The 24,855-nt window shown below is 36.6% G+C and overlaps 1 protein-coding gene across 12 annotated transcripts in view; it reads right to left on the bottom strand.

Annotated features, from left to right (window-relative positions):
• Positions 1 to 24,855, bottom strand: part of ATP2B1 (ATPase plasma membrane Ca2+ transporting 1) — a 126,323-nt gene that overhangs the window by 86,507 nt on the left and 14,961 nt on the right. For 8 of the 12 annotated variants that reach the window (XM_036890086.2, XM_036890080.2, XM_036890081.2 and 5 more), the window contains exon 2: positions 17,518 to 17,711. The exons of 2 other annotated variants lie outside the window; for them this stretch is intronic. The gene's annotated coding sequence lies outside the window, so the exon portion shown is untranslated. Of the gene's footprint in view, positions 1 to 17,517; positions 17,712 to 18,123; positions 18,202 to 24,855 lie in introns of all 12 variants that reach the window. 2 more of the 12 variants (XM_057486520.1, XM_057486518.1) reach the window with 1 other exon arrangement.

The raw sequence follows: 24,855 nt of genomic DNA, 5'->3' as shown, positions 1-24,855 counted from the left end.
ATCTATTTTGTTTATTTTCTCAAAGAACCACCTCTTGGTTTCATTGATTTTTGCTATTGTTTTATTCTTCTCAATTTTGTTTATTTCTTCTCTGATCTTTATTATGTCCCTCCTTCTGCTGACTTTAGGCCTCATTTGTTCTTCTTTTTCCAGTTTCGATAATTGTGATGTTAGACTATTCATTTCGAATTGTTCTTCCTTCTTCAAGTGTGCCTGGATCGCTATATACTTTCCTCTTAAGACTGCTTTCGCTGTGTCCCACAGAAGTTGGGGCTTTGTGTTGTTGTCATTTGTTTCCATATATTCCTTGATCTCTATTTTAATTTGTTCGTTGATCCACTGATTATTTAGGAGCATGTAGTTAAGCCTCCATGTGTTTGTGAGCCTTGGACTTTTTTTTAGGTATAAGTATTTCAAAAACAAATAACAGGTTCTCCAAAAATAATGTTACTTAAAGAATAGTTAACCCATCTATTTAGGCCACAAAATTATTTTTACAAGCTCAAACATTTATTGTCATCAAAATGTTTCCTTACTTGGAAAGGGGGTTATCAGTAGAAGATGTTACTGCTTGTGTGGGGCTAGTATGTAAAACACAAAATCCAAGCTGATGGATAGAGAAAGAAGAGCAGGGATGGAGAGATTCTGAATTTCTTCTCTCCCATTGCAGGAAATCTTAGCAAGTTCTGGGAAGGACAGATTAAAGGGCCCAAAACCAAACATTTTTTATTAACTTTCAACAACAAATATTTCCTGAACTCACCTTGGACTCACAGAACCATAGAAGGCACTGCAAAAGAACTACAGACACGGTTGATATAGCTGGTGGTTGGCAGAATTACTGGTGCTGTATTTTATTAGACTGTGTGTGTCAGCACCACCTGTAACAGCATGTGACTTGGAACATTTATTTAAAAATTATCATGTTCCTAGAAAGATATGAAAAATAAGCATTAACTGTATTTCAAGTTTTAAATGAGAAGACTTTCTACTGTTTTGTTTTTGTAGGTATCATTTACACTGAAAGGACAACAAAATGGTATGCAAAGTTTGGAGAATACAATGTCTTCTGTAAGTGAAGACACCACTTTTACTTAACCAAGGATATATAAAAATTGCAAAAAGATACAAGCTTATTCATTTTATAGCTGCTGACACATTCACATAAAATAAAAAAAACTTTCTGGCTCCCACGTTCTAATAATATAATTACCTTTCTAAATTCACATTTTAAAAACTATTGTAATTCCCAGATTTACAAAGCAGCCATTATATTATTATTATTATTACAGAACACAAAAGAAAAAGTGAGCTTTTTTACAGTTTCAAATCACATTCTCTTCTTAGAAGAAAATTCTTAGGAACTAGAATCCATTATGGATCGAAAACTTTTTTGAGAAATCACTCCCTCCAGCCCCCAATAATCAGAGCTAGTCTGAGAAGTACTTCACAATTCTCAATATTAACAACTACTTCATATATCCAAGAGTGCCAGGAAAACAACACAAGGACCAGCAGAGAGAAGCTTTCTTTATCAATGCCAAATGATACTGAATACAGACCCTGCAGGATATTAAACACCTTGCAGTTTTCACAGATATAAGGCCCAGCTTTTGAGGTACTCTATGCAAAGCCCAGCTGTCTTGAGTGATTTATCCACAGGAGTTTAATTTCAATTGTGTGCTAGGAAGTGGGAGGCAGTGACTATACCCTCCCCTAATCTTTCTAGCACACTAACGAACATTTTATGGAATAGTTTCCAACTGAGATTAATTTGTCCTTCAAATATTCTCCTCCTAACTCACTAACAGCAGTATCTGATTCATCATATTTTAAATGGAAGAACACAGGACAAAGCTTAGAATGAAACTTATGGTTTACTCATTTTAAGACAGAAAATACAACAGAACAAACATGCTCTCTTGGTATCTTCCTCTACTATCTTCAAAGGAACACTGTACTGCAAGTAACGCTACATACACTTCCATGAGCACGAGAACTGGCTCCTTCAACTCTTTTTGCACTTACTTCTCCTGGTACCAAACTATACCAGTGTTCATTTATTCTCTACAGTATCAGAAAGTCAAATGTAAGTACATAACTTCATCAGTAGTGGACTGTCAATCAAATCACATATTCATCCTGTTCCTTGCTTTTCCATCAAAACTAAATGAAAACATGAAAGACACACCATTTTCAAATGCCACAACTAGGGGAGCTCTCATATACAGATCACATGTTCAATGAGTGGGACAACAAATGGAACAAGATGTAATTTTATAAATACTGAACCCTGCATTTAGATTTTTTGAGGGGCTTAAAAAAAGACAAAAGTAAATACAGAACAGAGAAAAAAACTAGGGGGTTTAGTTCACTACAAACTCAACCCAAGCCTGCATTAACATTACACTAAACAAGTAGGGAAGGCAGCCATGGATCTTCAAAGTTTCCTGAAGAAACCAATTAAGGAAGAGCATTATTTGCCTAAATACATGTGTGTGATACTGAGGAAAATGGCCAGTTTTAGAAGCACCGGATTAATATATTCACAAGGGCCTGGAGGGAGGGGGTAAGGGCTCAAAGCACCAATGACTTCCCTCTTCTCTGAGTGGGTCACAATGGTTAAGGCAACTTCAGGGTGAAGTTACTTCTACAGAAATCTAAATTTAGATGCTCTTATGTGGAAGCATAAAGCCATCCTCCTGTTGATAAAAAAAAACAAACCACCCTCCTCTTTTTATGGCAATCAGACAAAAGTATATAGGTAAATGTAACTCTTCAACTCAATATTGAAAATGCATTTTAAAAAAGTAACTGTAGACAACTTTCTCAGATATAATTACAGAGACACTATTATGTCCCTACCCTTACTGCTGAAATGTTTCTCCTTTATGAAACTTTAATTCCACCACCCACGGAATGGGGATAGTCAGAGCATGTTAGAGGTACCACTAGGTACATTTCCCAGTTCTGCTAAATTAACCCTTAACTTCCACAGAGAGAAACGCAGTGGAGGGGTTGGGGGGGGGGGGCTACACCATTGTTCACATGTTATCAATAATGAAAGAGATAATAATTGAAATAAAAGTCATACAGACTGACAATAACTAATATTCATTCCTCACAGTAAGTGTCCACTGTGTGCAAAGCCTTATTTTAGGAAGCCAGTACTCAGGGGTGAACATGACTGTATTCCTGCCCTAATGAACCTTTAATTCTACTAATTATCTGTTTCCTCCATTTGTTTTCTAAGGATGATAAACACCTGAAGAAGGCCAGCATGCAAAGGAGGGGCATCATTTTGGTGAGGATGAAGAGGACCATTTGACAGTCTCCTCAACAATGGCAAGGAAGCAGCCTCCAGATATGCGAAGAGCACTCCTGGTGGAGGGAACAGGAAAGGCCTGAGTAGCAGTAAGGCTGAAATATCCAAAAAGGGACAGGAGGCCAGTGCAGTCAGCACAATGTACAAAGCAGAGACCAGCAGAGGGTGAGCTGGGAGAGGTGGAAAGGGCAGGACACTGAGGGCTTTTGAGGCCATGGCAAGGAGTTTGAGTATTAATTACAATATGATACGGTCAGATTTGTGCTTTAACATCATTCTGGCTTCTACATATGAATAAGATGCAGGGAGAAGGAATGAAAACTGTAACTACTTTTGTATATTTTTCTTATTAGTAATGGAAATAAAAATCATAACATCTCCATAACAGTGGAGGAGTCTAGGACACTGCGTGAAGCAAAATTACTAACCTACCGACTGCCACTGCCCTCTTGCACAAGTAACAGTCTATGTGAAAGACTTTTAAATACTGACTGAATCCGCAAATAATGAAGATAAAGAGGATGACTTGTGACCAGAAATAAAGGTGACTAACAGAGTGCCTTTTTTCTACTCCTCAGGCTTCAGACCATAGTAATTCCACAATGGAGTCAATCCCTTCAAGGAATAGAGGAGGATTAAATGATGTGACTCTGAAAGTTTTAAAAGATCATTCTGAAAGTGAGGCAGAATAGCAAAGAGCAATAGGGACTTTATCTTGGGGCTTAAAGGTTAAAAGGTTGAAGCTCCCAACATGTCTTTTAAGAAGAATTTATGGTAAGCCATAAGCCAGCCATGTGGTCAACTATCAACCTACCATGTCTTAAGCCAGAAGGGACATTCCCAGGGATTAATGACAAGTCCTGTTTCCAAATGGGGAATCATTGCCCTGAGGGAGGAAAGAGAAATGACAAAACCTCTTTTGTATCAGTTTATCTTATAGAAAGATCAAAGAGCAAGTTCCCTGACCATGTTTTGGGAAAGCCAGCGAATCAACATCGGCTGACCATATGAAGTGGTGGCACCAGAAGCTGAATGACAGAGATAATATCCTGAAACAATTCCTTGATACCACTCCTCACAAACCCCTCACTCACCCTCTGAAACTGCCTTTACAAGCCTTATGCACAACCTGCACGAGGAGCACAATTACCCTTTTTCTTCTCAGCTCCCTTGTATATGACTTTGCCACACTTGTCTTGTCTACTGCCCTAGTTCATATTACAGTGTTGTTAACTATAGTGATAGCTCTCTTCCTGGAGCAGGTCCTCCATCTAAATTCTTTCTATGCAGTTATAGGGTAAGGTCAAAGATTCTTTCTGAGTCTTTGGGTCTTGACAGTTCTCAGCTGTGACGTAATCTGCATGCCAAAGCAGCACAACTTCAGGGTGGCCTGCCCTTGGTCCCTACAATGGTCATCCACACAGCAGGGTTTCATGCACTTTCTCCAATATAGTTAGACAATATGATAACAGCTTTAGGACTAAGGGCATGCCCTCTGGCTGTGGGAAGAAGGAAACTATTTTGAGTCCCTTTTACGAATAGAAATCAAGAGTTGCCTTAAGAAACAACTGAAGTACATTGACAGAAAAGCTCAGTATCAGTTGTGCAAAAAGTCACAATAATTTTGGTATAAAGTCTTAAAATTTAAATAACTGGAGGGATAGTTCCAACGGACTTATTCTCCAAGGGCTCCTCATTTACATATTTATACACATTGTGGCAGTCAGGAAGGTAGACAGCCATCAAAGTACAGTATTTTGTGAAATCAGGTGTTTTACAAGAATTATTTAAAGTTCTTTGTTGCTGAAGCAGCTAGCCAGTAATATCTACATTTATATTTCCCATTTCATATCGTTACTTCCATGGGAAAGCTTGTACCTCAACCCCTATGCTGGTTTATACTCCTGAGTAGATTCAAAATTGCTTACGGCATTAAAAACACTCCTTGCTTAAGGTTCTCAGAAAAAAGGTAAACATTATACTAACTTTTAAGCCAAGTCCAAGAAAAGGCATTTGAAGATATTCTATGAAAGGGGTTAGCCTAAACCACCCTCAGCCTGTTTTTCTAAGTTCTAAGGCTAAGAATGGTACTTTTTATGGTTTTAAAGGTTTAAAAAATAAAAAAAGAACACACAACAAAGACTGAATATGATCTTGAAAACCTAAAATCTTTAGTAGCTGACCCTTTACAGAAAAAGTTTGCTGATCCCTAGTCTAAGACCAGCAGTTTCCCAAAGCTACTTCTGTATCCAAATATGAAGAGCTTAAAAAAATTACAGTGTCCTAGGCCTTACTCCATACCAGCAGAATCTGAATCTCCAAAAGCAGGCCCTAAGAATCTTAATTTTTAAAAGTTCCTCTGGAACCTGTGGGTCAGGAAGATAATGCAGCCTGAATCCTGATCTCTCCCCTCCAAAATATATAATCACAAAGAGTACAACAAAACTGCATATGACTCCAGTATTATTAAGAGAGAACATACCACAAACTTTAAATTACCTGTAAGTAAAGAAATAAACACCCAAACCCAAGAGCTCCCACTGCCTCTGCAAGCCTGTGGGAGCACAGGTACAGAAGCTTAAGAGACGGTCTGAAAAAGAGAGGGGCCCAGAGGACACAGACAAGGCACAAACAAAATCACCTGCAGAAAAGAAGTCCAATGCCAAGTGCTAAGAATACTGATCCCTGGAATCTGGTAGTTTCCATCATCAGCTGCATAAGAGGAGAAAGAAAGGAAACAGCAACAAGAAAACCAGGCTCAAACGAGCAGTGTTTGTGGGAAAGAGGCAGGTGAAAAGAGAAGGGAGGTGTCTCATGGAGATACAGTAGTGTAGTAAAAGAGGGATAATTTAAGGATCCTGCAGAAACCAAAGAGAAGAAGACACACCAATTCCTGCCTAATTCCTTTCACTACTGCCATCAATCATCAAAAAATGCCCCTTACTACTTTGACAGAGGCATTTATGAACTAAGAACCTTGTCCACAAAATGCCCAGGAATAGGGAGGGAAAAAAAATCAAACCAATTACATACAAAGCTATCAGAGGAAGTAAACAGGAGATGCAAATCACAGCCTTTCATCTGATGAGACACTATCCCCAGAAAACAACAATGCCAACACACACTAGAAAACAAACAAAAAAGTTAGATAACTGTAAAGCACTATTTCTAATTGAATTAAATACCCTCAAGCAAATATTTGGAGATATTAAAAACAAGTATCACCTAGAACCAAAAACTAAAAACAAAAATGAACAAAAATCCATTAAGAAATGCAATGAGAATGGGTCAATCTCAGAGGAGGAATGAGAGAAAAAAATGACAAAATCATTATTAAAATTAAGAATAAATTGCAAAATGCTCGAGAGAATGGATTTGTGCAAAAATGTATAAAGAAACATTGAAGAAAGGCCAGAAAATAAGAGAATGAAAATGAGATTGAGTAAAAAATGTCAGAAGACAGTATCTGATATGTAAAACATGCAAGGGATCCAACGTTGTGTAATTGGAGTTCTTCAAGAAAAAAATGGAAAAGAATTAATTATAATTCAAGAAATCTTTCCAGAAATAAGAGAAAATCTAAACCATGGCATTGAAAGGGTCTGCTGTATACCTGGGAAATCTGACCCAGAATAATCTACTTCAAGACATCTTATTAGAGTTTAAAGGACAAAGGGAAAAACCCTTGAGGAGAAAACATAAACAAAAAAAACCTTTAAAAAGTAATAAAATCAGACGTCAAAATAAAAACAACAGTGGAGCAGTGTTTACAAGAAATCTAAGAATGTAAGAGTCAAATCTTTCCTTCAAATACTAAATCTATAGAAAGAAAAAACAGTTCTGAATGTACCAGAATTCAGGAAAACTATATAAAAATCCCCTTGCTGCAGAATTTACTGTAAGATGAACTTCATCCAACAAAGACATAATTGTAGAAGCTTTAGCGAAAGGATTGACAGTGGGAACATGGTTAAAAGAATAGAATGTACGTGTTATACATGCTTACAAAGTAGAAAGAACACACAAATATACTAAGTGACAAAAGAGGAAATGACAAAATAACAAAAGAGGAAATACGCAGAGGAAATTCCAAAAAACAGATTGAAGACCTCTATGTAAATAAAACTTAAAAACTTAGATGAAATGGATCATTTCCTAAGAAGATACAGCTTAGCAAACTGGCCACAGCAGACATAAAGAAACAGGTAACATTACCGAAGAAAAACCTCCACAAAAAGAGCACCAGGCCCAGAGGGTTTCATGGAAGAATCCTACCAAACCTTTGAAGACAAGAGACCCAACCCAAAGGCTACACTTATTACAGAGAACAGAAAATAAAATTTTCAAGTTTCTTATGAAACAAGTGCAACATTGATATCTAAACCTAATAAGGATAGAATAAAACTGCAGACTAATATTACTTAGGAAATTTGGTGCTAATATTTTATTTAGGATTTCTGTCAAAAAGACTCTAGCACCACATTAAGGAAAAAAATACACTATGATAAAGTGATATTTATACCCAGAATACAAGGATAGTCTGAAATCAGAAAATCTATTAGTAAACAGGAATGGATACCTAACATGATCTTGAAGTCAGATATTTACTCATAGGGAAATACGAAAGGCATTCAATACTTATCATGATTCTGAAAATATCAGGCAAGGAACGGGACAAAAGAAAACATGATGCTGTAAGAACTGAAAAAGAAAAAGAAAACAATCTCTATATATGGCATGATAATATACCTGGGAGACCCAACACTCCAGAACTAAGGTAAGAGAATCAATGAAAACTAACTCAATGATGAAACAACTGAGTTAAGGTCTAAGGTCTAAGGTCTAAAGTATAAGGTATAAGGTATAACAGAGAGGAGATGGGATTAAAGATGGCAGCATGGAGGGGAGACAGAGACCTCCTCTTAAAACCACATAATACAAAAATATAATTAATACAACTAATACTGGAAGAGCAACAGGAAAGAAGGCTGCGTCAGACTGCATACAACTAAGAAAAGAACAGACCTGATGAAAGAGGGTAATGTACCAAAGCCATGACCTGGTGGGACCCAAGCCCTTCCCCGACCTAGGCTCACCAGCGGGAAGAAGAGAAACCAAGCAGGGAGGGAGTAAAGGCCTGGGACTGCTGAACACGTAGCCCTGGAGATCTGCTCTAGGAGCACAAAACTACATTGCATGGTGTTCTGGTGATTAGGGGGGTTGGCAAGCTATGACAGGCAGAGTACCTGGAGAGACTGAGATTCCAGCCACTTGTGGAAAACAGGGATCTTTGAGAAAATAAACAAAACAGATAAACCCTAGCCAGATGTATCAAGAAAAAAAGACAGTCTACACACATAAACAGAATGAAAAATGAGAAGGGAAAAAAATCACTGTGGACACCACAGAAATACAAAAAATTATTAGAGAATACTATGAAAAATTATATGCTAAAAAACTGGATAACCTAGAAGAAATGGACAACTTTCTAGAAAAATACAACCTTCCAAGACTGACCCAGGAAGAAACAGAAAATTTCAATAGACCGATTACTAGCAACAAAATTGAATTGGTAATCAAAAACTACCTAAGAACAAAAACCTTGGACCAGATGGCTTCACAGCTGAATTTTATCAAACATTTAGTGAAGACCTACTACCCATCCTTCTTAACATTTCCCAAGAAGTAGAAGAGGGAATACTTCCATACTCATTCTACGAGGACAGCATCACTCTAATACCAAAACCAGGCAAAGACACCACAAAAAAAAAAAGAAAATTACAGATCAATATCCCTGATGAACACAGATGGAAAAATACTCAACAAAATATTAGCAAACCAAATTCAAAAATACATCAAAAAGATCATCCATCATGATCAAGTAGGATTTATTCCAGGGATACAAGGATGGTACAATATTAGAATATCCATCAACATCATCCACCACATCAACAAAAACTAGGACAAAAAGCGCATGATTATCTCCATAGATGCTGAAAAAGCATTTAACAAAGTCCAACATCCATTCATGATAAAAACTCTCAACAAAATGAGTATAGAGGGCAAGTACCTCAACATAATAAAGGCCATATATGAAAACCCCACAGCCAACATCATACTTAACAGCAAGAAGCTGAAAGTCTTTCCTTTAAGATTGGGAACAAGACAAGGATGCCCACTCTCTCCACTTTTATTTAACATAGTTCTGGAGGTCCTCACCACAGCAATCAGACAACACAAAGAAATAAAAGGCATCCAGATGGTAAAGAAGAAGTTAAACTGTCACTGTTTGCAGATAACATGATATTGTACATAAAAATCCCTAAAGAATCCACTCCAAAACTACTAGATCTAATATCTGAATTCAGCAAAGTTACAGGATACAAAATTAATACACAGAAATCTGTGGAATTCCTATACACTAATGATGAACTAGTAGTTAAGAGAAATCAGGAAAACAATTCCATTCACAATTACATCAAAAAGAATGAAATACCTGGGAATAAACCTAAACAAGGAAGTTAAAGACCTATACTCTGAAAACTATAAGACACTCATGAGGGAAATTAAAGAAGATTTCAATAAATGGAAACACATCTCGTACTCATGGATAGGAAGAATACTGTCAAAATGGCCATCCTGCCTAAAGCAATCTACAGATTCAATGCAATCCCTATCAAAATACCTACAGCATTCTTCAACAAACTAGAGAAAATAGTTCTAAAATTCGTATGGAACCACAAAAGACCCCAAATAGCCAAAGCAATCCTGAGAAGGAAGAATAAAACTGGGGGGGGGGGATTACCCTTCCCGACTTAAGCTCTACTACAAAGCCACAGTAATCAAGGCAATTTGGTACTGGCATAGGAACAGACCCATAGACCAATGGAACATACTAGAGAGCCCTGATATAAACCCAAGCATATATGGTCAATTAATAGATGACAAAGGAGCCATGGACATACAATGGAGAAATGACAGCCTCTTCAAGAACTGGTGTTGGCAAAACTAGACAGCTACATGCAAGAGAATGAAACTGGATTACTGTCTAACTCCATACAGAAAAGTAAACTTGAAATGGATCAAAGACCTGAATATAAGTCACGAAACCATAAAACTCTTAGAAGACAACATAGGCAAAAATCTCCTGAATATGTAACATTAGCAACTTTTTCCTGAACGCATCTCCTCAAGAAGGGAAACAAAAGCAAAAATGAACACATGGGACTACATCAAACTAAGAAGCTTCTGTATGGCAAAGGACACCACCAACAGAACAAAAAGGCATCCTACAGTATGGGAGGATATATTTGTAAATGTATTTCCGACAAGGGCTTAACATCCAAAATATATAAAGAATTCACATGCCTCAACAACCAAAAAGCGAATAACCGTATTAAAAAATGCACGGAGGATATGAACAGACAATTCTCTAAAGAAGAAATTCAGATGGCCGACAGGCATATGTAAAGATGTTCCACATCGCTAATTACCAGGGTAATGCAAATAAAAACCACAATGAGATATCACCTCACACCAGTTAGGATGGCCAGTATCAAAAAGACTAAGAACATCAAGTGTTGGTGAGGATGTGGAGAAAGGGGAACCCTCCTACACTGCTGGTGGGAATGTAAATTACTTCAACCATTGTGGAAAGCAATATGGAGGTTCCTCAAAAAAACTAAAAATAGAAATACCATTTGACCCAGGAATTCCACTCCTAGGAATTTACCCAAAAAATATAATTTCTCAGATTCAAAAAGACATATGCACCCCTATGTTTATCGCAGCACTACTTACAATAGCCAAGATATGGAAGCAACCTAAGTGTCCATAAATTGATGAATGGATAAAGAAGAGGTGGTATATATACACAATGGAATACTATTCAGCCAGAAGAAAGAACCAAATCCTACCATTTGCAACAACACGGATGGAGCTGGAGGATATTATGCTCAGTGAAATAAGCCAGGTGGAGAAAGACAAGTACCAAATGATTTCCTTCATTCGTGGAGTATAAGAGCAAAGCAAAACTGAAGGAACAAAACAGCAACAGACTCACAGACTCCAAGAAGGGACTAGCACTTACAAAGGGGGATGAGTTGGGGAGGACAGGGAGGGAGGGAGAAGGGGATTGAGGGGTATTATGATTGGCACACTTGGTGTTGGGGGAATCATGGGGAAGACAGTATAGCAGAGAGAAGGCAAATAGTGACTCTGTGGCATCTTACTATACTGATGGGCAGTGACTGCAATGGGGCATGGGGGGGACAAGATAATATGGGTGAATGTAGTAACCACATTGTTTTTTCATGTGAAACCTTCATAAGAGTGTATATCAATAATACCTTAATAAATAAAAAAGAAAAAAATTAACAGGCAGAAATCAATACCCTTCATATACACAACTAATAACCAATTAAAAGATGTAATGAAAACTCCACTATTAATAACAACGATAAAAAGATAAAAAATACTTAGGAATAAACTGAAGAAATGTTCAAAAGTTATATAAAAAAAATCCCTGTGAAACACTCCTGAAAGACAACATGTCAGCTTGAACAAATGGAGAGACATTCCTTATTCATGATCAGGACATCTCAACATCAAGATGTCCATTTTTCCTAATATGTAAATGTAGTGCAATTCAAATAAAAACAAGCCTTTTTTCTGGAATTAGACAAATCGATGCTAAGGTTTATATGGAAAAATAAACATAATAACAGTCAGGAAATTACAGCAAAGGAGTTATGATGGGGAAATTAGCCCTAATAGCTATTATAACATATATAACTACATCTGAAGTTAGTATATAACACAGTGGTAACTCAAATTACTTGAGATGGAGGAGAAGCAAAGATGGGCTTTTTCATAAATTGTACTGAGACATTTGAACAGTTAGACATACATAAAATTAGACCCATCCACGTAAGAATAAATTCCAACAGGATCCAAGAAATGAAACTACACGTAAACTATCTGAAAATGTAAGTGAATCCCTCTGTAAGTGGAATCCAAGGAAAGGTTTCTTACTATGAAGTAAGCCTCTTGCTATGAAGAAGCCTCTTAAAATTCAGAGGACTTAAGTAAGATCAATAAATATGACACAAAACGAACATAAGCAAAGTAAAACACAACATAAGCAAAGTCAGGATATAAATAACAAATATGAAAGAAAGTACTGCAACATCAAAGCAAAAGGGAACTTTCCCTAGTATATAGCACATTTTTAGGTTGAAGAAAAAAGTCAGAATATCCTACAGCAAAATGAGTAAGACACAGAAAATTCACAAAAATATAAAAAAAAACCCAAAAGATATTCAATGTCACTTACAATAGAAATGCAATTTAAAACTACACTGTAATACCACTTCCACCAAACATACTAACAAAAATTCAAAAGCTGGAGAATTTAGTTTAGTAAGGCTTTAGAGAAACAATTGACCAGCAATGTGTCTAAAATGTCATGCGGCAGTTTTAAAACAGTACATAATTTTTGACACTAGTCCCATGGGGAGGTGGAGTCTATGACCCTACCCTTGAACTGGGCAGACTTGTGATTACTTCCCCCACTGGAGTACCACAGAAGCTATGCTACAGGACTTGAAGTCAGGTCATAAAAGGTCAGGTAGCTTCTGTCTGACTGTCTTGGAATGCTCAGTCTCCTGATAGGCCCTCTCAGAACCCATGCTGCCCTTTCTGTGAAGAAGCCCAAGCTACACTGAGATGTCATGTGTATGTTCTGGTTGGCAGTCTGAACTGAGCCCAACTTCAGTTAATTTCAGTCCAGGCACCAGATGTTAGTGAAGAAGCTCCTGCATAATTCTAGCTCCTAAATGTTATAGTCATCTCCTAGCCATTTGAGACTTCCAAATGGAAGTTCTGGGCACTGTGGAGCACAGACAAGCCACCCTACTGTCCCTTACCCAAATTTCTGACCTAGAATGAGGGAGTGTAATAAAAGGATTGTACTACACAATTAAGTTTGGGGTGTATTCTTAAGCAGCAATAGGTAACCATAACATGGCATATCCCTATGGAAGGGAATCTGAAAATAGCTAATAAAACTATTATTAATTTACCCTTCATCTCAACAACCTCACAGGAATGTACTTTGAAGATATATCATAACAATATGAAAATAAATATGCAAAAAGTTATTAATTGCAGCATTATTTAGGACTTCAAAATTCTGGAAACTACCTAAATAGCCAAACATAGGACAACAGATACATAAAGAGTAGCACCACATCAGAATATCATGCAACCAAAAAAAAAAAGACCGAGGAAGATTTCTACAAGCCAATATGGAAGGATTTACAGGATATATCAATTAGGGAAAAAGGCAGAACGCAAAACGTACACTTTTTGTGCAAGAAAGAAGAAGAAAACATACATAAGTCTGCTTATTTTTCTGGAAAAAACTAAGAATAAACCAGAAAACAAAAAAACTGGTCATCTTCAAAAAGAGCAAGGGTGGCAGGGTTGAAGAGAAAAGGAAAAGGATTGAATTCTCAGTATACACTTTTTTATGTGTAGCTTTAACTTTTGGAAGTACACCAATGTTCTAGATACTGGGAATATAAATTCAAACAAAAAGGTTGTTGGGCAAAGAGTTAACACTGAATGTAACCTAAGTAAATGAACCCAGCTGTATTTCAAATAAACAAAACGACCACACTGAAGGAGGGTGGGGGACTTCAGACACAGCATTATTTTTCCTACATAGCCTCAGTTTGGGGAAAACAGGAGTGTAAACGAATTGTAAACTTCTAGTACCTTTGTTTGTCATAGGGGCAAGGATGTAGAAGTTAAACTGTATCATGTGTACTGTAGGACTGAGCGAAGAATCAAGGGCTCATGCTGGGAGCTACAGTACTTACTGTGGAAGTGGAGACAAAAAGTGGAACAGGGAAGGCAAAGAAGAACCCTGGAGGCTGGAGTGGAATGAGAGCATCAGTACAAATCATGATTTCACATAGGTATTTTATGAAATAAGCACTCACATATACCGACAACATACAGAAGTCTACACACTTTTAAAAATACAATCTTTGAATCTCTAAGGATGAGGGAAATTTAGTCATTCACACATGACTATAAAATGAATTAGGACTGCTGCAATAACCAGCTATAATCAGCCACTCCAAGAGAAGAGCACTTTTCTGAAGAAATGTTGGTTATTTTGAAGCACCTACAACACAGCTTCAAGTTCACTCTCTCAAACTTAATCTCCACTGTTGGTCCACTTGAGATTGGATGGAGGAGGGAACCTGGCTTCCTTCCCCCTCTTCCCCTCAGGCCTACTACCCTATGCTAATGGAATGGTGACTCCCAGGTCTCAGGCTATTAGTACCAGTGATTTAGCTTCATTTTAGGATTTTGTTGACCCATTGTTTATGGTTCTATCTCTATGGAAAAAAATTGTTTCAAGTTCTAAATCAACAAAAATGAAGTTTTGGAGCACAACCCAATTTTACTCACTGCCTCAACTTTAACCCAGAAGTTTTTTTTAAACTAAATAAACATTAAATTTAGAGCTTAAGGCAATACTTGCCCTTATTTATATTTTTTACTGTAGCCTCTTGTCTTTGTCCTCTTTTTTGGGATGAAGTCTTCAAATTCATAGATGATCAGGGAGTGCCTCCCCAGGAGGAGGGTATTTCAGCAAAGATTTGAAGGATGTGATAAATATTCTGGCAATTAAATTCCTAAATTACAAAGTCTAGAGTCAATTTTCTTCCCATAACAGACAATTGAAGTGCTTGCCTTCAACTTCCAATTAAATGTCTTAACTCATTGAATTAAGAGTAAATATAACAGCCTATTAATCAAAACCAACAGTATTTCCACATTCCCACTGTCTTGTATTTCCCACTACAATCTATCTCATCACTCCCACCTCCACGGAAACAGGTCCCTCCACTCCAGGGACATTCTTCAGCAACTTCCCTCAATCCTAACAGGAAATATGACATCAGTGATTCTCAAAGTGAGGTTTCCCACACCAGCAGAATCAGTATACCTCAGTGCTCGTTAGAAATACAAATTCTCAGAACCATGATTAAATCAGCAATGTGTTTCAAAAAGCCTTCCAGGTAATTCTCATGCATGTAAAATTTGGGAACCATGTCGTATTTGACTAAAATAATTTGGCTTTATTGTGAATTTCTTTGCTTTCTCTGTTATTCGTATGATGAAGTCCTAACCCCCAGTGTGACTGTCTTTGGAGACAGGGCTTTTAAAGAAGTAATTAAAGTGAAATGAGGTCATACAGGCGTGGCCCTCACCCAACAGGGCTGGTGTCCCTGTTAGAGGAAGAGACGTCAGGGATGTGCACACACAGAAAAGGTCTTGTGAGGACACAACAAATCAGCTATCTACAGACCAAGGAGAGACCTCAGCTAAAAACCCACACACCAATGCCTTGATCTTGGCTTTCCAGTATCTAGAACCGTGAGAAATAAATCTCTGTTAAGTCACCAACCTATGGTATTTTGTTATGGCAGCCCTAGCAGACCAATAAATTCCCCTTTACCTCAAGCAGTGTTTTAATGCTTTTTCTCTAGGTATGAACTAAAAACACTTTGAATACCATTAAAAGAAAGTTCTCTGAAATTCCCTTAATCATCTGTAAAACTCATTCTTCCACAATCTTTCACCCTTTTTAGATGATAAAGTTAGAATCCCTTTAAGCCCTCCCCCAGAAGGTAAACCAGAAGTATATACAGCTTAAGCCACTGGAAGTGGATCCAAGTGCAAAATGGGGCTGCTTTCGACATCTATAATCCATCCTAACCTTGGTCTATTCGTTACCCTGTCTAAGCAAAGACTAGACCCCTTTTTTTCTTCTCCCCTACAACAAGAATGCGTGATAACATGCTTTTGAGCACACACACTTCTAGTTTATAGTTAAGGATTTTAAAATCACAACTGTATTACCCCTTTTATACAATGTAATGAAGCACATCATTAAACCTTCCAAATAACATCCTGAAAGGAAATGTCAGCAAAAACGGTGGTACACAGAGTACACTCTTCAGTAAGAAATACTGACATGTAATAAATGAATATTAGCTAACTGATGATATTCATAATCAACCTAATCAGCTTAAGAGCACTCTCCAGACACAGGCCATTTCTACGTGCAACAACGTGTCTATGCCCAGTGCAAAGCACATTGTGTTCAATCTCAACATGAAACTACATGATTGGGAACTACATGAAGGGAAGCGTGTGATGTGCGTGTGCATGCTTAGATGCATGTAGCAAATTTATACAGCTAAACTGACAGTTCAGTGCTACTGCAGTGGCCACATATATAAGAAAACAACTAAGAATTAATCCAAATAAAAATATTATCCTGTCTCTACCATATATTCATGATTACTTTATCAAAATACATACCCTCATGGGGTTACTTATGTTTTCTAAAAATTTAAATGATTAGCCACTTTCAATTCATTGGGTACTAAAGTCAAGAAACTGGCCAATCCAATCACCTATTCCCTTCCTCACTTAAATAATACTGACAGTATCATTTACCTATAAAGATACTGCCACATAAAATGCCTTTTTAAAATGGTGTAAACTCTCAGTAATTATAATTTAACCTGAATATTTATTTAGAAAAGTTCTGCTCCAATTTAAAGAGGCAGTCAAGTTTATAAATAAGATTCCTTTAAAAAACACATTCCAAATATTCTTGAAAAGTATTAACGTAGCTCAATTCTCCTCTTAATGAAGAACTGACATTACCTTTATAAAATTGGGGCACCTGAATAAAAGAAACATTAGGTTTTATCCCAAACATCTTATTTTCTAAGACAGGAAAATACTAATATTTGGGGGATAAATTCAACATGGGATTGAAATAAATGTTGTTCACCCAGCAATTGTAGTTGCTAGATTTTATAAATTACAGTAATATTTGCTTTTTCAATGTTTAAATCAAACCAAATAAGCTTCTCATATCTGGAAACCACTGAAAGATGCTAAAATAAGGAGGGAAAATTCACTCAGCATATGCAAGACCATCCTCTCCAACTATTCAGTCATATGCAGAATTCTAAGACAGATGTTTTAAAAAAAAATGCCCAAGAACATAGAACACTCTCCTCAAAGGCAGGAGCAGAAAACAAGGACCACCATCCTGACTGAGAGTTCCTATATAAGCACCCAAAGGCACCCACCTTCTCATTAACTAGACATCATTCCAGAGCAAGGTCCTTGGCAGGAAGCTAACCCAAGGAGAAGATGAAGCCTTCAGCCAAGGTCAGATTGTTGTTTGTTCACTGTGCCACAGGACGAACTTACAGGAGTTCCTTTCACACAACACTGAGGTCTCACAGGTGTTATTCTTCATTACTGAGGATCAGTGAGTGAACTATAAATAAAGGAACAATTAAAGCATATCAGTTGCACAAATGTTTTAGGTTACAAAATAGCTGGAGATTTACATGAATTCTACACAGCATTACAAACTGTAAAACAGGGGAGTAAGTTACAGGGGGGTCAGGAGTCAGAGTTCTAGCTCTGGGCTACTCATGTTATTGAAACTATTTTATATTGTCTTGCTCATTAAACACTATTTACAATAAATAAATGCAAAGACAGTAAATTTCTGTTTATACAGGACAAGAGAGACTCCCTGCTTTAACCAATTTTAACCCTAGTGTTCAGCACAGTACTTGAAATGATACTTGGCACAACATAAAACTGGCATTCACCTATTTTGTTGAAAGAGTACTATTTTTTTTTAGAAGAGCTAAACACCAAATGGTGGAGTGGGAACGAACCTGGGAGTCAGAACTGGGTTTTCATTTTCACTGTACCATCCTGGGCAAGTGGCAGGGTCCCCAGATCTGTTTTCTCATCTATAAAAGAAAGGGGTGGGGCCAGCTTCTCTAAGATATTTCTTAGCTCTAAAAATTCTTTGTCTACCCTCAAAAGGCTGTTCCTCATTACTTCTTGCAGTCCAAAGGCAAAAGCATCAGCGACCCTATCCATGGATTTAGGGCTACTCATTTCTTTTGCTTATAGTCTCCTCTACCAGAAAATACAGGAGAAGCAGCCTTAAGCTGAGACACGATTTAGATCAAGTTCACTTTAATGGTTCAGAACCTTGGTTTACTGTATTGATTTCAGTTGTTTCCATCTTGAATTTAAAAACCTCCTGTCTATTCTGACTGGCAATAAATAGATGCTCTTTAAAACTTCTTTTCAATCCTTTTAAAAACCTATGTGGGGTTTACATTTCAACTTCCTGTTTTCCAGCTTAGAAAGAAGATCCACTCTCTGTTACTGCTTGCATTGTCTAAGAAGACTGCCAAATGAAACACAGGATACCCAGTTAAATTTACATTTCAGACAACCAAGAAATATTTCTTAGTATGAGCATGTTCCAGTCAATATTTGGAACCCCCTTACACTAAAGGAATATTCATTATTTGAAATTCAGTTTAACTGGGTGTCCTTTATTTTTATTTGCTAAATCTGGTGACACAGGTCCTGATTTAAGTATTACCAGTTCCCAAAGAAATGTAAAAATAGCTTAAACACTAAATTTTTCTTTGGTTCAGAAGGAATTTGGGTCTTCCAATAGCTACACTTCACCCCACTCTGGTCTCCCAACATACCACATTTATAACATTGGGAATGAATTATAAAATAGCCCCTGCCATCTGGCCTGCCTTCCAGGGCCCAGACTAATAGAACTAATAACCTTCATGCTACTAAGATGGAACTTAAAAACATAAAATTCCCAATCTGCAGCTTGGACACTGCTTTATTCTGAATGGCCCTTACTAAATAAAGTTTCTTCTTTATTTTTAGAATTGAGATGTAATTGACATACATTACTTTAGTTTCAGGTATACAGCACAATTCAATATTTGTATATATTGCAAAATTATCACCACAGTAAGTCTAGTTAATGGTTACCCACTACCATATATAGTCAACAATTTTTCTGCTTGTGATGAGAACTTTTAAGATGTACTCTTAGCAACTTTCAAGAATATGCAATACATATTATTAACTATAGTCACCATGCTGTACATTACATCCCCAGGACTTATTTATAACTGGAAGTTTGTACCTTTTGACTACCTCACACATTTCATGCACCCCCATTCCCAACAACCACTGATCTGCTCTCTGTATCAGAGTTTGGTTTTTTGGTTTTTTAGATTTTACATACAAGTGACATTACATGGTATCTGTCTTTCTCTGAGTTACTATCACTTAATGCCGTCAAGGTTCATGTTGCTGCACATGTCAAAAGTTCCTTCATTTCTATGGTTGCATAACATTCTATTGTGTATAGTATACATTTTAAGCAAATCATTAACATGGTTTGTTAATCTTCACCTATTCTTCATTTGCTATATTAGTACTTATACTCATCTATATGTTACCTAACATACCAAACCAGTTTACGGAGATACTTCTTTTGTATCCCCACCTTCATTTTCTACCATTCCTCATACACACAGTACACAATGTTATGTATACAGAAGTTTAACAAGTGTTTTCTAAATATTAAATGTCACGGTAAAACAGTATAAAACAGAAGTTGTGATGGTTTTCACTAAATTCATACTGATTCTATGACAAACCGGGAATTCACTTTTTGAATTAAATTCGTATCGACTGCTTGACTTTCTATAGTGTAAGCATAAAATGCATAGACATATCAGTTATAAGTTTTCTGGGTAGTTGGGTTCTTACTAGTAAGCATTTACTGAGCACCTAATAAATCAAGACTCTGTCTGAGATGTTGCTTATTACACAGTATGACTATAAAAGTAATAACTGATAGATCAAAATATATATTAGAATATACAGCCTAAAAATATTTTAGCACCAAGAAATACCTTAGCTCATCCTAATAAAGCTGCTATTGATAAAACATTTCAAACACTCCTATTTTGATTATTTCCTTTAGAATCTGAAGCACTTTTTAAAGAAAATAGCCTCAATTACAGCAAATCTTCATTTTTTAGAAGATACATTAAGAGTCATTTTGTAAGTAAGTTTCATTGGTAAGGTGGGAGGCTCACACTCTATATGTTACAGGGATATTGATAAAAAATTTTATCATAAAACTGTTGTTTATGAGATGTAACTGTCTATGAAAGGCGGTATCTTAGTATTATCTCCTCAATCAATTCAGAATGTCAACATCCTAAGCGCAAATTAACTGCTCAATCTTGTGGGGGTGAATTCAACAGAAAAATTCATTTTTCAAAATGAATAAACATTTGTTTTACTTTTTATTATTTATCACTTACTAGTTTTGACATGAGTGCTTTCTTGGACCCTCAAGGGTTAGGTTTTTCTACTACAGACCTTAACTTTTTTCCCCAAATATCATCAGAAATACCACATTTCAACAAGAACTACTATTTCCTTCTAATATCCCTGATAGCATAAATTCTTCAAGATCAGTATAATCTCAAGTCTTCACTGTTTGTCACTTAAAAAGTGTGACACAATCTTCCCACAACCTAAGCAAAATCAGATTTAAGTATGGCTTTTTGTAGTCAACATTTAGACTAAGTAAGAATAAAACAAAATCCCTAGCCTCTTACACATTTTTCTTCAAACCTCAGGTGAACAGATAAGCACTTAGAAAATCGTACAAGAACATTTTAGTTCCAAGAAAAGGAAAAGGAATAAAACCAAACTCTTGACATTGTTTTAAACTTCTGGTAACATGTCAGAGGCTCAACACTGTACTCGTAGCAGAAAGAACAGATAACTAGGGAGTCTGTGAACTGGCCACATGCCTTCTTTACTACTCAGCATTTGGGTAGATGAATTGACTCAATTCTCTACAGGAAAAGAAGCCATCACCTTATGTGGAGGGCTACATGAACTCTGACATGCAACATGTAAATCAGATTCTTTATCCTCATGACCTTAAACAGTAATGTCGGTAGATCAAGTCCATGTTCTTTAAAGCAGTGGTCTGAAGTCTCAAGTCTGTTACTGGTGTAAGTCAAACTCTTCATGTCAACAGCACTTACTTATTCAGCAGAATCAGATTATGAGATAATTGCCATAAGCTGAAGCTTATCCTTACAAAGAAAAAACCTTTAAATATTTTACATAAACACCTTCCAACAACATATCATAATTTTCTTCAACAGTTTTTAAAAAAATCAAACATATAATTAAACCAGAAAGTCATCACTGAGGATTACTACTCATTTTCTTAAGAACTACAATGTGCAGGTACTACGGTAGGTACTGGAGATACAAACTACCACTGACCTAGACCCTGCCCGTGAGCTCTTCATCTAGAGGTATGCACTTACAAACATACAAAGATAATAAATGGTACTTTAGAAATACTATTTCCCTGGCTCAAATATATTTCAGCATTCTTTCCACTTTCTAACATTTTTAGTCCATAAAATAGGAAATTCCACCACCGTTTTTTCCATGTTGAGTCAATGGGAATTTGAATCCCCAAATTTGCTTTAAGTGTATTTCTGAGGTCTGTAATTAAGAGGCAACACTGAAACCAAAAGCTAGTTTATACAGACTGCTTGTCACACGCTAGGCAAAGCAATTAAAGGAACAGAATCTGCCACTTCTCAGAAAATCAGAGTTATCAAACTAAGTGCAGTATTTCCTTTTTATGCATTAGCACTCATAGCATTACATTAAGGAAAAAAATTAAAAACTTTACTCACAAATGGGCACAAAACCTATAAACTTTGCTAAGTTTCAGAGTTACAGATCCACTGCAAAGGTGTTAAGATTATAGAATTTAGGTTATAAAAAGTAACATTACCATGTTGTTATTCTAAATTAATGGTCAAAATGATTTAGATGACTTAAAACTTAGAAAAGGCTTGGACTCAGATTTTTCTATAATAAAGGAGAAAATGCCTATAGTGATGCTTATAGTTAGCAAAAGTATTTTTGTATATATATATATTATCCATTTTACTTTCCATAACTATTATTAAATCAGTAATTTATTTTCTAACAAAATATTTGAGAATCAAAGAAATACTGACAATACAAAAGTGATGGCAACATAGACATGGAACTTGCCTAGGGAAGGTGGCACGATGCTTCATCCAAGAACTGACTTTTAAAGTGTGTCTCAGAGGAAGAGTAATAAATGAGAGGAATTCAGGCATGGGAGTATGAAGTACAAAGTATGTCACAGAATGAGCTGCCTGGGCACATCTGTAATACAGTAAGAACTCCTAGTATGACTCCAGGTGATTACTGTCACTGTGGAGATGCGACAGTACAGGAGCTAAGGGTCTAACTAGACACATGTGAATCGTGCCAGGAGAGAAGCATCTAATTTTCTGGAGACGTTGGGAGAGTTTCACAAAGGAGTTTCATGATGTGTCCTAAAAGATGACTAGTGCAAATGGGAAGATCAGCAGAGAGGTATTGTTTATGAACCAAATTTTCCCTGACTGTTAAGTTTTATGAACTGATACTTTTGATTTTAAAAACCTCCTTTTTCACTGTCAAGGCATCAAATTTTCGATTCTTTCTTGCAATACTTGCTTGCTTCTGAATATGCTTTTTCCAGTTTCTCCAAATTTGTTCTCATCAGTGGTATGCCGGGAACCCAGTTATCAAAATGTTATAGAAATGTATTTAGAATACTATAGTAAACACACCTAAGTGAAGTGAGGCAGAGAATCTTGACAGACGGACTTCTGGCTTCTAAGAGGGCTTTTCTGCCAATTTCCTGGTTCTCTACTTGGTTTTACATGGTTCAGGAAGCTAGATAAATAATAGCCTTTGGGCTAAGAGAAAGATTATCCCACACCTCTCTCCATTCTTCTAGTCTCCTTTGACTCCTTTCTGTTTCAGAGGCATTCCAGACAGCGATTAGTCCACTAGGTTGTATTCCATGCCAAGAAGACATTACATGCACTGACCTCAACATTAGAGGAGTACTATGATAGTTATTTTGTAACAAAATATGTATGTATTTTGGTACATTTTATGTATTGACAGCTATAACTTTTCTAATTAAGAACAGTACTTAAAGAGAAAAAAACTTGCTTTAAATATTCAAATACACTTATACTAATACTTATCTACTAACTACTAAAAAAGTTACAACAATCAACTACATAATCTGTCCCATTCTCCCTCCCTACCACATCCCACTTCTGCAGCTGTCATCTTAAAATCCTCAACACCACTGTAATGTAAGTCACTTTGGACAATGACTCCAAACTTTGTGTACAACATTTGCAGCCTTCAGTTAAACTGTAATCTCTCTAGACTCCCCAAACCACTCAAAATTTCTTCCTTTCAGCTCCCTGGGTCATCTGCATTATGGGACTACCTAGTTTTGAATAAACTGGAGGGGCACAGTTAAAGAATCTCCTCAAAGGAAGAGTTTTCCACCTTTCAGGACAAAGACTTTCACCTTTATTTGGGGAAACATTCAATTTGAATCTACCAGTATAGGTCAAGAAGGGAGACAGTAAGGCCAAGACCACGATTACAAGGCAACTCAGAACTGACTGACTGGCTCCTACCTTGGCTACATTAAAAAAAAAAAAAAAACTCTTTAAAAGTAATAGTGACAGGACAGAGATCACTATAAAGAGTTCTAAAAATGCCATGATGGTAGCAAAACTATTTAGAGTTAAAGGTTTGAACTCCAAAATTGCCTTTCTTCTTGTATAACAGGTGGAAACAATATATCCCTATTCATTACAGGAAGTGATCAAAAACCAGGAAGGGGGCATGTGCTCACACTTACACTGGGGTTCCTTGGAAACATGCAGCACCTGCTGAATCACTGAACAGAAAAAGGAAACCAAGTAGGATCACTGGACACAAGGAGGGTGGCCGACGTGATACTGCAGCACACAGCATCTCTCCTTGGCAGGTCACATTTGTTACTGTCCAGCACAGTGATCACACAAACATTTTTTGAAGGAATATATTTATCCAAATCTTACGTTTTCCACTCAAAAGTCTGAGGATTAAAAAAAGAAAAGCCAGATACAACATCACAGAAGAGTCTGCTAGGACACTTTCCTAAAACTTTAAAGTTTTGTTTCATATACAATAGAGCCTCTATTTTGGGGATTAACTGTACATACATTTGCACTTAAAAGTTTATTGTTTAATTTGTGTAGTTTTCTCCTGTACTTAAAAGAAAAAGGTTAACTTGTAAAGAAGTATATTTATGTATTCACTGGCATCTTGATATGAAAGTAACATTCATTTGTATGAGCTTCTTCTTAGTTCTATTTCACTTGGTAAGGTCAATCCCACTCTTTCAAAGCAGGGAGGGTGGAACTGTTTCAGAAGGAATTACATTTAACAGCATAGTTTGAACAAAATATTTCTCATCTTCAAAAGTGTCATTCAGCTGACATATTCAGCTAAAATTAAAAGAAACAATGCCTTGTGATAAATTCTCAGCACAAGCACATTACAGGCTACAAGGGGAGACAAAAACAAGCATTTTACAGGAGCCCAATGTCAGTGGATTCAAGCTCAAGATTGGACACAACATG

Source organism: Manis pentadactyla, chromosome 10, assembly GCF_030020395.1.
Source record: "Manis pentadactyla isolate mManPen7 chromosome 10, mManPen7.hap1, whole genome shotgun sequence".
NCBI classification, from domain to species: Eukaryota; Metazoa; Chordata; class Mammalia; order Pholidota; family Manidae; genus Manis; species Manis pentadactyla.
This window is presented reverse-complemented; position numbering and strand designations above follow the sequence as displayed.